The sequence below is a fragment of the Ambystoma mexicanum genome, chromosome 5q, assembly GCF_040938575.1.
Source record: "Ambystoma mexicanum isolate Mex_15411 chromosome 5q, UKY_AmexF1_1, whole genome shotgun sequence".
Classification (NCBI taxonomy): domain Eukaryota; kingdom Metazoa; phylum Chordata; class Amphibia; order Caudata; family Ambystomatidae; genus Ambystoma; species Ambystoma mexicanum.
This window is the reverse complement of record NC_090933.1, coordinates 1,152,272,603-1,152,284,924: the sequence shown is the minus strand read 5'-3', so window position 1 is coordinate 1,152,284,924 and position 12,322 is coordinate 1,152,272,603. Positions and strand designations below refer to the sequence as shown.

At 41.6% G+C, this 12,322-nt stretch overlaps 1 long non-coding RNA gene across 1 annotated transcript; it reads right to left on the bottom strand.

Moving 5' to 3' along the window:
• Window positions 1–6,720: 6,720 nt before the first annotated feature.
• Window positions 6,721–11,964, bottom strand: LOC138498690 (uncharacterized). Its single transcript, XR_011278837.1, has 2 exons — window positions 11,874–11,964; window positions 6,721–7,140 (listed from the first exon to the last, which is right to left on the bottom strand). It is a non-coding gene; the product is annotated as an uncharacterized lncRNA (long non-coding RNA).
• Window positions 11,965–12,322: the final 358 nt, after the last annotated feature.

The window sequence follows — 12,322 nt, the reverse complement described above, 5'->3', positions numbered from 1 at the left end:
ACAAAAGCATGTAGATGTGTTGTGCTCCTCTGGATTGATATTCTTTTCAGCAAAATAAATGTTTTACTTCTCTGAGTGGGGGGGTCGTTTTATTGCAGATTAAGTGCAGCATGGCAATGAAGTGATGGTGAAAGTATCTTGAAACATTGACAGGGTCAAGAGAACAGAGTTCTACTGGTATTTCTATGTCTATTTCCTCTTTATTTTGGTTTGCAGTGCATAAGAAGTCATGCAAGTCATTGCATGCATATTCTGCACAATTTAAAGAAACAAACCATGTGGGCCTCGGTTCCTTAGCATGCAACATACATCAGCGTGACATCAGAACCAGTTTTACCATGCATGTTTTCCAAGAGATTTGTGATACTTGATTGCTAAACTTCATCTTTGTCTTTTATCTTTTGAAGCAGATGGGTAGCAGACATGTTTAAGAAATTAGAGCCTGTCATTAATGTGTGTGCAACTCCATAACATAGAGTTGCTAGTTCGCTTTCGAACAGGAGTTGGAAAATATATTCCACATTTTGTCTAAATCTTGGGTCTTCACAAGGTATAGTCTGTGGACTTTTAAACTGTTGCATGGTCGGTGGAATGCATTTTTAATGTAAAGGATGTTTATAGTACTGTTAAATAGGAATTATTAATAACTTAATAGTTATATACAATGGTGTAACATCATGAAATATTTTGATTTATTAAAAACATTGAAATTCAGTGAACAATCTTAGTGAACAATCTTAGTGAAGGAGACATAGTTAAGTTGCACTAATGAAAAGCCTATGAGATTCAGTAAAATTGAAAAAAACAAGAAATGCGTCTTTTATGGAAAGCTATTCAACCATAACTCACACCATCACTGTGTAATGCTAAGACTAACACCCAGAACATCACAAATGGCATCACAAATGGTATTGTTGATGACATTACTGATGACATAACATATGCCTGTTGTTTTTGTTCAGTGACAGTGACTATTTTAAAATCCTAGCTGCTGTATAGCTAGATGTTCACTTTTTCATATGTTCTCAAGGTAGTTTATTTAGAGTTTTACCTCAGCTCATGGTGCACATACATGGGACAATAAGCAGGACCCAAACAGACAATTTATTTTTATACATGATGATGAACTCAAACATTATTGTCTTTTTCTGGTCATGGTGTTTTTTCGCTCCTTACTAGAGTTTCCCTGTGTGTGCCTCACATTTGTATGCATTGATGCTCTTCATATGTATTTTTTTTACTAACACATGTGTGTAGTAATTCTTGTATTGCTAGCTGTTAACATTAGTCAAGATTTTGATTGTCTTGAATTTAAGATTTTAAGGGCCAATATTACAATGTTAAAGTTACTGTACTGCAATGATCCATGGTGCAGCCATTGCCTATGTTTATGTATTATTACATTGCTGTATGAACAACTTTACTTTACTTAACTTTACTTTATGTTTTATCAAATTGCCACATAACCAAAGGACTTAGAGCACACAACAACATTTCAATATAATGTTTTGGATGAAATAAGTATTTCTTGATACATGGATTAGTTCATGATATGTCTCCCGCTTACCCTTCATGTGTTCCTAGCAACATTGTAAACCCAATCCCTTATAGGGACTTTTAATAAGAAATCATATAATATGTGATGTTATCACTAATGTCTTCAATGATTCGATTTGTGATGTCATGATGTCATCTTTAATGCCCTGGGTGTTAGTCTTAGCAGTGCACAGTTGTGGTGTGATTTATGGATACATAGCTTACCATAACTGGTGAATTTCTCAGGTTTTTCGATTTTACTTGTGACCATAATGTCCCATTAACAAAGCGTTTTCACTGAATATATATGCATATATAGTTTTTTATGTGCACATAAAATGTTTATGTTTTGTTATTAAAATGTATATACACATTATAATGGTCTAACAATATGTGTACACCCTAGGAAAAGACCCAGCGAGTTGAAACAAGTGTTGGCTGTGTGACTCTAAGCATTATTCATGGGTTGTGTTACCTGAATCATTCATTTGTGTTTAATAAACTAATATCAAGCCAGGACTGTGAGGCATTGTTTCTATTACCAGTGTTTACTCTCTGAGTCCGGCTGGGCACCAGAAATCACTTATGCACTGTCACCTGCAGCAGGCTTGCTTTTCCGTCCTGTAACTACGGTTCAGCATGAATACTGTTTCAGCATGGTTGATTCAGTTTCTAAGTGCCCAACCTCTGGTCTGGTCTACATTTTAATCTAACCTACTATTGATTGGCATTCTACTACATTTGTCAATAAGAAGAACAGACTTCGATTGGGCAGTCTTTTTGCTCATCCGACCTCGAGAGCTTTGATGCAGTGCCAAATTACATGGAAAGGAAGGAGAGATGGGCAATCCACTATGATTCAGTTTAAAGAAGCTACTCTCCTCTGTTCCCAGGCCTGAGGTCTTATCTGTCAGTCCTGTCTATGGCATGGGTGTGCTGTCTCTGTGCCTGGTTGTGATAAGGAGATGGCAGATGCCCTAGAATAAATGGCCATTGTGTGGATCACGTGGTAGAGGACCACTGTTCGGCTCTCAATTCTATATACTTATTGGATTTTCTACTATCCTAACAAGTGTGTGTTTTCCTTTGGCAGCCACTTGGGGTCCTGAGTATTCATTCGTTATGAGGTGAATTGACACAGTAGCCACTTGCACCTGGCATTCAGGGATATGTGTATTTCCTCACTGCTACCAATAGAAACAAATTATCTTTAATAATTGTATGCTGTAGGCCGTGGGAAACGTTATCTGCTGTGGTTTCAACTTGCTAAGCAGAGTTCACCTCGGCGCACTGACCTTGGTGTTTGGGTCTCACCTGAGCATCGTGAGGCCTGGAAACTTGTTTTAAGTGATTTGATGTCAGGCTGCTGTATTTCAGACGTGAGGCTTAGTAGAGTTTGGTCTAAGTAATGGCATACTTTTGTTCATTAGCCATCATGTCGTTTTCTTCATGTTTAGCATGCTAGTGTTCTTCATGTCTAAGTGCAAGTGTTTTTTGTGTCTATTGCAAGTCACCATTTAATTGTTCCCTGTCTGTGTATGCAGCAGTCTCCTACTAATGTGAATGCATCTGTTGCCCTACTTGTGCCGCATGCCCTATTCTACTCCTAATGGTGGCTATGGGTCTCTTAGTGTTTTACTAACTGTGCATAGACCAGTTCTCAGCTTGTATCTTCGTGCATACTCAGGAAGAGGTGGGGGCGTAGCCATACCTGGCGCAACCCTCATCTTCATTATTACACAACACACATCCAAATCACTTGACTTTGCACTAACGGACAATATAACTCCAGTGCAAACAATCCAAACAGACCTAGAAAGCAGACTTGCAGAAGATGCAAGTTCCTCCTGGTTCTACAAGCACCAACAAAAATGCACAACCTCTATCCTACGCCCTCTTCCCTCAATAGTCTACCCAACCCACTTTCTTGCAGAAACACGAGAGTGCCTGGAGACCATGCCAATGGTAACAGTGTGCGGTATAGGACAACTTAACGTAGCATAACATAACAACTCACTTTTTTTATCTTTTAAATATCCCAGGCGGGTAAGGACATCAATTGCTCAAAGGAGCACCAACAATTTTCTGTCTGTTCGCCTGCTCCCAAAGACCTCTGAGGCAATCTGGTTCTGTACTGGGAAAGGCTTCTGCATTACACTCCTTCGGGAAAAGGCTTTCCTAAGAAAAATATCCATCAGATCCTTCCACATGGAACCGTAATCTGTTTTTCTCCGCTCATGTATGCTTCTTCCTTTGCTGCTTGCCCAGAAACTCTAATTTCTTCCTATGTATTTGACTTCAATTACCCTGCAGACCCTACCTCTGAAGCACCATTTGATGTGGCAATTTTGATTTTGACTTAACCTTTGAAGGAATGCCTTTGCTTACTCACACATAAGGAACTTCCTCGTTGCTGTGATTGGCTCAATGTATGTTGCCATGTCAAAAGGGGATGTTTTTGGCCGTGAGTTAGCCCCCCTCCGCCATGAAGTATGATTAAAATGGACTCAAATATTCTTTCCCTTATAATTGTATACATTTTTGTAAGTATCTGTGCCATTAATAAGATGTATACTGGTTCAGCAGACTTCTGAACATATTGACTTTGTTCTCCTCTTAAAACTTCAAGTCCACCAAATTGAGCTGAATCCAATACAAAGCTAGCATTTAGTTCATTTTCTTGGTATTTTAAAACAAGGCCTTTGTCCTGGGTACATACAGATGTGTCTATTAATCTCCTTTATTGGCTTAGGCACTGATTGATAATAGGGCCCGTTTTATAGAAAACTGACACTTGCATTCCTGGTTGCAGAACAGCTCTTAAAAAATTCAAAATATAGGTTTAACAGAGTTCAACTAATTTGGCCATTTCGAGGCTACGTGTAAAAATTTAAAAAATGCCTTTTGAGGAATTTGTACTGGTAGTAACAATTTAATAAAGTGAATGCCTATCACCAAATTTCACTCAATCCATTAGATACCATGTAAAACATATTCTCTCCTTCAGATTCTTGCAGATTACTAAAATATAATTTGTATAAATCTGCATGTTCTTTATGCAAACAAACAGCATACATACAGAACATCTTTTGCATTGCACAACACATATTCTTGTTGTTTTGAACATTCGTGTACCTAATATTTAAATGTAAAGCCACTCAAAATACACATTGTTTAATGGGAAGTGTTAAATGTACCTAAACAATGTTTACACTTTTCAATTTCCTCAAGGTGGGGCAGGTGGCTCTGAAGCACCTAGGTCACTGGCTCCTTCCAAACATTCTTCAGGCTCCTCCGAGTAGCAAATTCAAGCGGTTTCCCCTTTGTCAAGGAAGGACAAGCATTCCTTTACGTCTCCTCCTAAATCCCCTCTTCCCCTGCCTTCTCACAGGCTCTTTTATTGTCTGCAGAAGGTGACAGTGTTTTTGTTGCTGTCTCTGAGAGGTTATTCTCTATTCCTGCATGAATTCTCAAAGTGGATTATTCCCTCATATGCACACATTTAATCACTCACATTATTGTACTATTATCAGGCTCCTGTATTGGTTTCTTGTATGATAGTCTTTATTTTCTGTAAGACTTTAAAGTGTTCATGGCATGCAGTGCAATCTTGGAATTGTGTAACTTCTGTGGTCCTGCAGAGAAGGTAGCACAGTGTTCATACTTCTTCCCTTTATCTCTTTGTCGGGTAAATGATAGATATTCTTCTTCTGTTCATGGAATTCATGTAATACATTATTCTTCAAACTGTGCTTCAATTGCTATGGTTCCCAGGTTTAGGGAACCTTCGGTAAGGAACAGGGGGAACAATATTTTTCTAATACATGACCCTTCAGCATGTATCTTAAGGGGAACATTGTCAGTACTCACCATGAGCCGGGATAGGAAGTGATGACGGAAACCCTGCAGCGTTGGGTAACCTGGGCCGACCCTGGCCCAGGTCTCCTTAATTGAGGTAGTTCTTTCCAATGATATACCCCTCTATTTAGCAAAAAACACACAAGCAGAGGAGCAGATCAGTTGAAAGAGCGGGAAAGAACACCAAAACACCGCCAGTAGCTCCAGGCTGCAAGAAAGGAGAGGTAATTATAGCGAGTTTTCAAATAATCAGAAGTAATACGATAACGAGAGAAGGAACTAACCTAGTAATGTGGGAAGAAAATGGCTGTCTTGGCTATGATGCTGTTGTTATATCCTCAGGAATCTGAGAGTCAGTGACAGAAGGGGAATGTGACACACTAGCTATACTGAAGGTGGAGGAAAGAGATGAAAAATAGCCTCATTTTCATACCCAAAAAAATAGCTGAAGTTGCTCCAGTCATAGGTAGAGTTTCAATCACTTTGCAAGGTTAAATAATGAGAGGAAGGGTTAGTTAGTAGGGGACTAAACCCGGGCAGCACAAGGGTTGCACTAGTAACGTGATGGTGCACTTGAGTTACAGCAGGGCGGCCAATGTTTAGTGCACTGAGTTGGATAGAAGTTCGCAATGTTTTGTAGTGAAGAGGGTGGACTCTGAAGAATTTTGCAGGAAGAAACTGGTTCCAGGTACTTGACAGGGGAGTTCTTCAAGGTGGGCGGCGAGTTCGTGGAAAACCACGAGGCAGAAGCAGCCAGAAAGGCAGACCAACGATTGCTCAACGTGTGGGCGAGTTCACTATAAATTCACTAGGCCGAGGCAGCCCGTGATGCAGACTGAAGGTTGATTCAATTTACGGCCGATTCAGATGGCAAAATCAGTCTGTAAATACAGGCCATGGGTCTGTTCAACGTGCGGACGAGGTAACAGCAAAATCGTAAGGCAGAGGCAGTCCCTAATGTCAAAGCAGAAGTCAAATGTTTTCAGGAAAAGTACTAACCGTAAAACGAGTGATCACTTTAATCAGAAGGGCCGGACTGATGGAGGCAGAAGCGTTTTAAGCTGCTGTGAGCGGCGCGAGCCATAAAGCAGGGCGGAGTCAAGAGTCACATGACTGTGACGGGAGGTACTGTGTGCCGTAGAGGAACGCAGCGCAGTATAGGGGTGTGAATGAACTGCAAGCTTTACACGTTTCTCTGACAACCTCCAAAAAAGGAGAGGCAGTAGGAGGGAAGCTACAGGGATGATGCACCCTTCGAGAAGAATGACTAATCCCCCACACTAACGTGAGATGGGGGTTTAGATTCTATTAAAGACAAGGAGGCGATTATTATGCATTACAATCTTTACTCTGAAACCACAGCAGCAAAGAAAAAACTTTTACAAACAAAAAAGTTTCAACAACAGAACTAGATAAAGTTCAATGTCAATGCATGGGGAACTCCCCAAACCATCATGGAGGATAGGTCATACCCTGCAGGGGACCAATGAGCAGGGACCCTCCTTTATATATGTCCATTACTCTAACGCCAACCCCTCTTTCTGCAGCTGACTTGCACCAGACGCCCAATGGAACGGTTGAACTGCGTAGCGCAGAGAAAAAGGATCCAGCGAAACCGGAGATCTCAACCTTTCCGCAGCCTGAAGCAATGAAGAAGTTCTTCTGGATAGGACTTCTCACCCGAAATCACGCACTCCAGAACTTGTAACTGCGATCCACACTCCTGAGCAGAACCTCAACTCGTACCTTTAAGAACAACAAGCAAGAAGGTTGGGTGGTTGGGAAGAACAACAAACCAAAGAATGTTCTCACTTGAACCACCTGTGTACATGCGTATCACAATTGTCATATGATATCATATCATATCCAGGGTGGGTGGGAGGGATAATAATCGCCTCCTTGTCTTTAATAGAATCTAAACCCCCATCTCACGTTAGTGTGGGGGATTAGTCATTCTATGACAAGACAGGAGGCTCATATTATGCAAGTTCAAAGCCCTTGCATCTCATTAGTACGTTCAAAATGATCCAATATAATAGATAATATAATAAAATAATAGGAAAGGAAACATTTTTTAAATGCTTTCATTAAATCAATCTGTTGACCAATCAGAGAATTGCCCAAGACTAGGTTGCCCAAAAAGCTGTCTTATAAGGCAAAGTCAAATCCACTGCAAGAAAAACAGGAATGTGCCAAATCCAGCGTTCCTTACAGGCCACCAAAACCAACTGGTTAAAAGAGGGGAAAACATTGAACAAAGTTTTCCTATACTAATAGGTTAGGACAAAACCATCTGAAATAAACACCTATGTTGTTCAATCAAATATTCAAAACACTTAAATTCGTACCATTTTTGGGGACCTAGAAAGCAAACCAATGAAAACAAACACCTAGCTCTCCTGGAGATAAAGAAAAGTACCCCATAGGGGTGAAAGTCTTATAGGTTCCATCCCATGCATTAAAGGAAGATATCGCATTAGAAACAGGGCATGTCACAGAACTACACTGGGGAACCAAGAGGGAAAGACAAATCTTCAAAAGGGTAAAATGGGAGTAAAAAATCATTTTTATAAATTTTGTAATAGGACAATCCATCCTGAGCGGAGCTGAAAAGCAATAGAATTAATCTACAATTGTCTTCAGACATATGTGTATACTAAGGAGGGAAGTCTTCTGGAGGCAGAAGCAGAATGGAAGAGAGGGCCCCACCTGAGAAGCTAACCCGTCAAACCGCCAACACGGAGACCCTCAGACCTCCCGAACTCTTGAAGAAGGACTCTGCTACCATGACAAAAGGCAGATATTATAAACCTGATCCTTAAGAGGCCAAACTTGGCAAGAAGAAAAAATGTATCCGACATCCAATCACTACCATTATAGTGATATCTAAACTCCTTTGTAGGTATGCCCGGTGCTTGAACCTTGATCCCTCCTCCCTGGTGATAAATCCCCTAGCGGATCAAAAGTAACCGAAGGAGGACACCAAATTTCCAAAATCTTAGCAAGACTCTAAACTGCAAAGAACTGATCACTAAATGGTTAAACTGAAGGTGTACACCAGAAGAGGTCCAACCTATATTTCAGCCAATTTGCAGATCTTTGAAGCTCACAGCACCCTGAGCTGGCACCTTACTGCAAACAAACTCTTGTGAAAACCCCAAAGGTCCACCTGCCATGCAGGTGACTATGATAATCAAGTCATCAACCAAATATATATCCCAGCACTCTGGTAATCGTAGCGGCAGACACCGTCTGAAAGTTAATGTATAGACTCTGGAACGCATCGTGATAGAGGGTCATAACGTGGATGGGGGATAGTATCACTCCCAGACCCCTCTATCCCACCAAGGGATATTGAGCCTTCCCAAAAGAGGAGAAACCTCCCCCACTTATCCAAAGGAAAAACCTTGCAATCCAGAAAGAAAACTACCCTGAGGACCACATTAAAGCCCCGCTTTACACCGTTAAGAGAAATAAATACCCACTAGCGCCTCTAACCAATCCCCTGACTGGACAGACTCCAGTTAACTTATTGAAATACCAGAGATTAGCACAAAGGAAATTAACAGACGGGAGGGAAATGCTCAGTGCGAGTCTGCACTGGTCACACGCCAGAACTCCTGTAAAAAGGAAAAAAACTGAAACCATTGGATACTCCCAGAGGTGTAATATTATGATGCAATCTCCCCCAAGGATGGCAGGAAGGGGAATGAGGGGGAAAGAACTCTGGATAATTACCAATGCCCTGTAAATGCAAGGTTGAGAAGAAATCTGGGACCACTGTCCCCTCCAACCCTGAGGTCTGAGTCACTGTATTCATGTGAGGCTGACTGGCCACTAAGGGAATCAGGGGAAGGAAAAACTAAGCACATTGTCCATAGCAAAACAGTACTTATACAGTACTACGAACCCTCAGGTATATGAGTGGTGCTTAACACTACTACGAGCGTTGTGTGGTGTGAGGTGTTCACTTATCGATCTCAGCAGGATAAAAGACTGATGTAGACCTTTCCAAAATTAGGAACCTGTATCAGAATGGTCAGCACGGATATGAAAACAGCACTCTAAAAAGGTTAAGCAACGCTCATGAGGGTACAGAAGCCTGCGTGTACTCCTCGAGCAGAGGAGAAGTTGCAACACACTGTTAGACGGTTAGCTGAACCATAGGCCAAGCTTTGGGAGGAAAAACATGAGGCAGGCGCCAGCAAGTTATTATTTGGCAACTCGTCTAACTGATACCATCAAGTGTTTCCAAACACTCCACCCAAGTAAAACATGGTTGCTCAACTTGTCATGTAAAAAACTGAACGGTTACCCTCGAGCTGACCCTGTTTCCACCAGAAACCAAAAGAATAAGGAATGTCCAATGGGACAAAAGTAGGGGAGAACAAACGTCCCCGCTAAAGAGAGCCTTAAGCCCTACAGACCTCAATAGAGGCATAACGCATCATCTTTATTCTTCCTCATGTTGAGAGAAAATACTGTAGCTTAATCAGCACTGGTATTGGGTGGAGCAATTGAGGTCGGGAATCAAAACCTAAGGAAAGGACTGAGTTGTCCTGAAACTAACTAAGGTAAAGGGTGACAGAATTTTTAACTAAAAGATGAATGATAACACCAGAGAGATGGTTAGAGAGGAAGGTACAACCCCATATGGGTCTGTTTACAACCACTTCCACACTCTTTTCTTTAAAGCACTTAATAAATAAAGAATATATAATATATGAAATATATATAAAATATCCACAGAAGAGGGGTTACGCCCTCACAGGGGACCGAATCCCCGGCCCTTATATAAGCTGATACTCACTGAGCTTTCTGGGCCACTGACAATTCTGAAAAAACGCAAATGTGTTCCAGTCAACACTTAAACATATTGTTTATCAAAGCGTACACTGAGCAAGTGCACCTCAACTGCTCACCCCAGCAGGGTGAGGCAACCAATAGTACACGAGGGAGCACCTCGCAGTAGGAACAAGGCGAAGCCTGAAACGGAGCAGGTTACTGCACGCCTACAAGACCAAACAATGGCGTCAGCCATATGCAGCACCTAAACAAAGCTGCCGACCTTAAGGAACGAATACACTGAGCAAGTGCACCTCCAACTGCTCGCCCGAGCAGGGCGTGATAATCAGCAGTACACGAGGGGGTAACCTCGCATTAGAACTCAGGCAGAGCCTGAAACTGAGCAGGTTATGGTGCATGCCAGTTAAGGTAATTACCCAAGTTGCCCACTTTAAGGGAGGAAACACTGAGCAAGTGTACCTCAACTGCTCACCCTAGCAGGGTGTGGACACAGCCGTATACAAGGGGACCCCTCGCAGAAACCCCAGGCAACCTTGCCACCGAGCAGGTGACTGCACCTTCCCAGGGAAGATAACCCAAACAAAAGAAAACTGTCAAGTTGAAGGTAGGATACACTGAGCAAGTGCACCTCCAACTGCTCGCCCGAGCAGGGTGTGATAATCAGCAGTACACGAGGGGGTAACCTCGCAATAGAATCCGGCTGAACCTGAAACCGAACTTATGGCACCTACAGTGAAGGCAAAGCACATAACTTAAGAAATAAGTAAATGAATAAATAAACAAAGAAAATAAAATAAAACTGCAGACTGGCAGTGCAACGGGCTCTTGCGCTGGATGGTCAGACTTTGACCTAACAAACCCACAGTCTATCAGTAAACATTCTTTCTTTCCAGCACTAAAGGTAAGGAAATGTGTTGTGTCACCAGGGATACGAAATTACAAACATTTAACAAAACCACATTTTTACTATTAAAATGTTTGTGCTATAATCTTTCTGAAGAAGTCATGAACCAACCAAATGCCCATTAGGAAATCCCTGCTCAACTGTGCAAAAAAGGTGACAATCAAATACCTCCACTGTAAAATACAATTATTTAAAATATAACAATTAAAATATCTAATCTTAAAATATACAAATAAACATGCGCTGGTCGGCCGCGAACCCGGGTCTTCCTGCATGGGAGACCTGCAGCTCTATATTTGAGCTAACTTGGCTCAGTACTGAAACAGAGGCTTTTGTTACAAACATAAGCCACAGGGGCAGGCCGAACCCAAAGCCTGCAGCACCTGGAATCCCCAGGTGACCATAAATCTGTCAAGGGGCACGAATTCAAAAAGGCGAAATGAAGAGGGAACAGTGTAAACAACACTGCTCTCGCACACGCCGGGAGCGAGTTGATTAATGCACTAGAAACACCTGAGTTTACAAGCGCGAGAAATTTTTAAAGAAGAAATAAATTAGAGAGCTCCCTCGAACTCACAACCTCATGGACTGTAGTCCGAAATTCAACCATTGCACCACTGCTTCAGCTGAAACAGGATGTATGAGCATAATACATATTTTCTTTTTGAAAGACACCAAAATGAAACCAACGGCCGCACGCGGCTATCCAGATACATTGTATCAAATACACAAATTCCTTTATAATAAAAGGTAATTAACACATATTTACCATATATGCCATATTCAAACTAATAAAGCCTACTACTGACAAACAATGTAAGACACAACTGAAAGGGGTGACTTAGCTCTGTGGTGTCAGCAGCAAAGAAAGAGGGGTTGGCGTTAGAGTAATGGACATATATAAAGGAGGGTCCCTGCTCATTGGTCCCCTGCAGGGTATGACCTATCCTCCATGATGGTTTGGGGAGTTCCCCATGCATTGACATTGAACTTTATCTAGTTCTGTTGTTGAAACTTTTTTGTTTGTAAAAGTTTTTTCTTTGCTGCTGTGGTTTCAGAGTAAAGATTGTAATGCATAATATGAGCCTCCTGTCTTGTCATAGAATGTGGGCGAGTGACATAGACCCCCGTCAGGCCAGAAGGGCGAACCATGACAATAATACCACATCTCTGGGATGATGGCAAACCAGCAGTCTCCCTCCTCAACCACAATCTGGG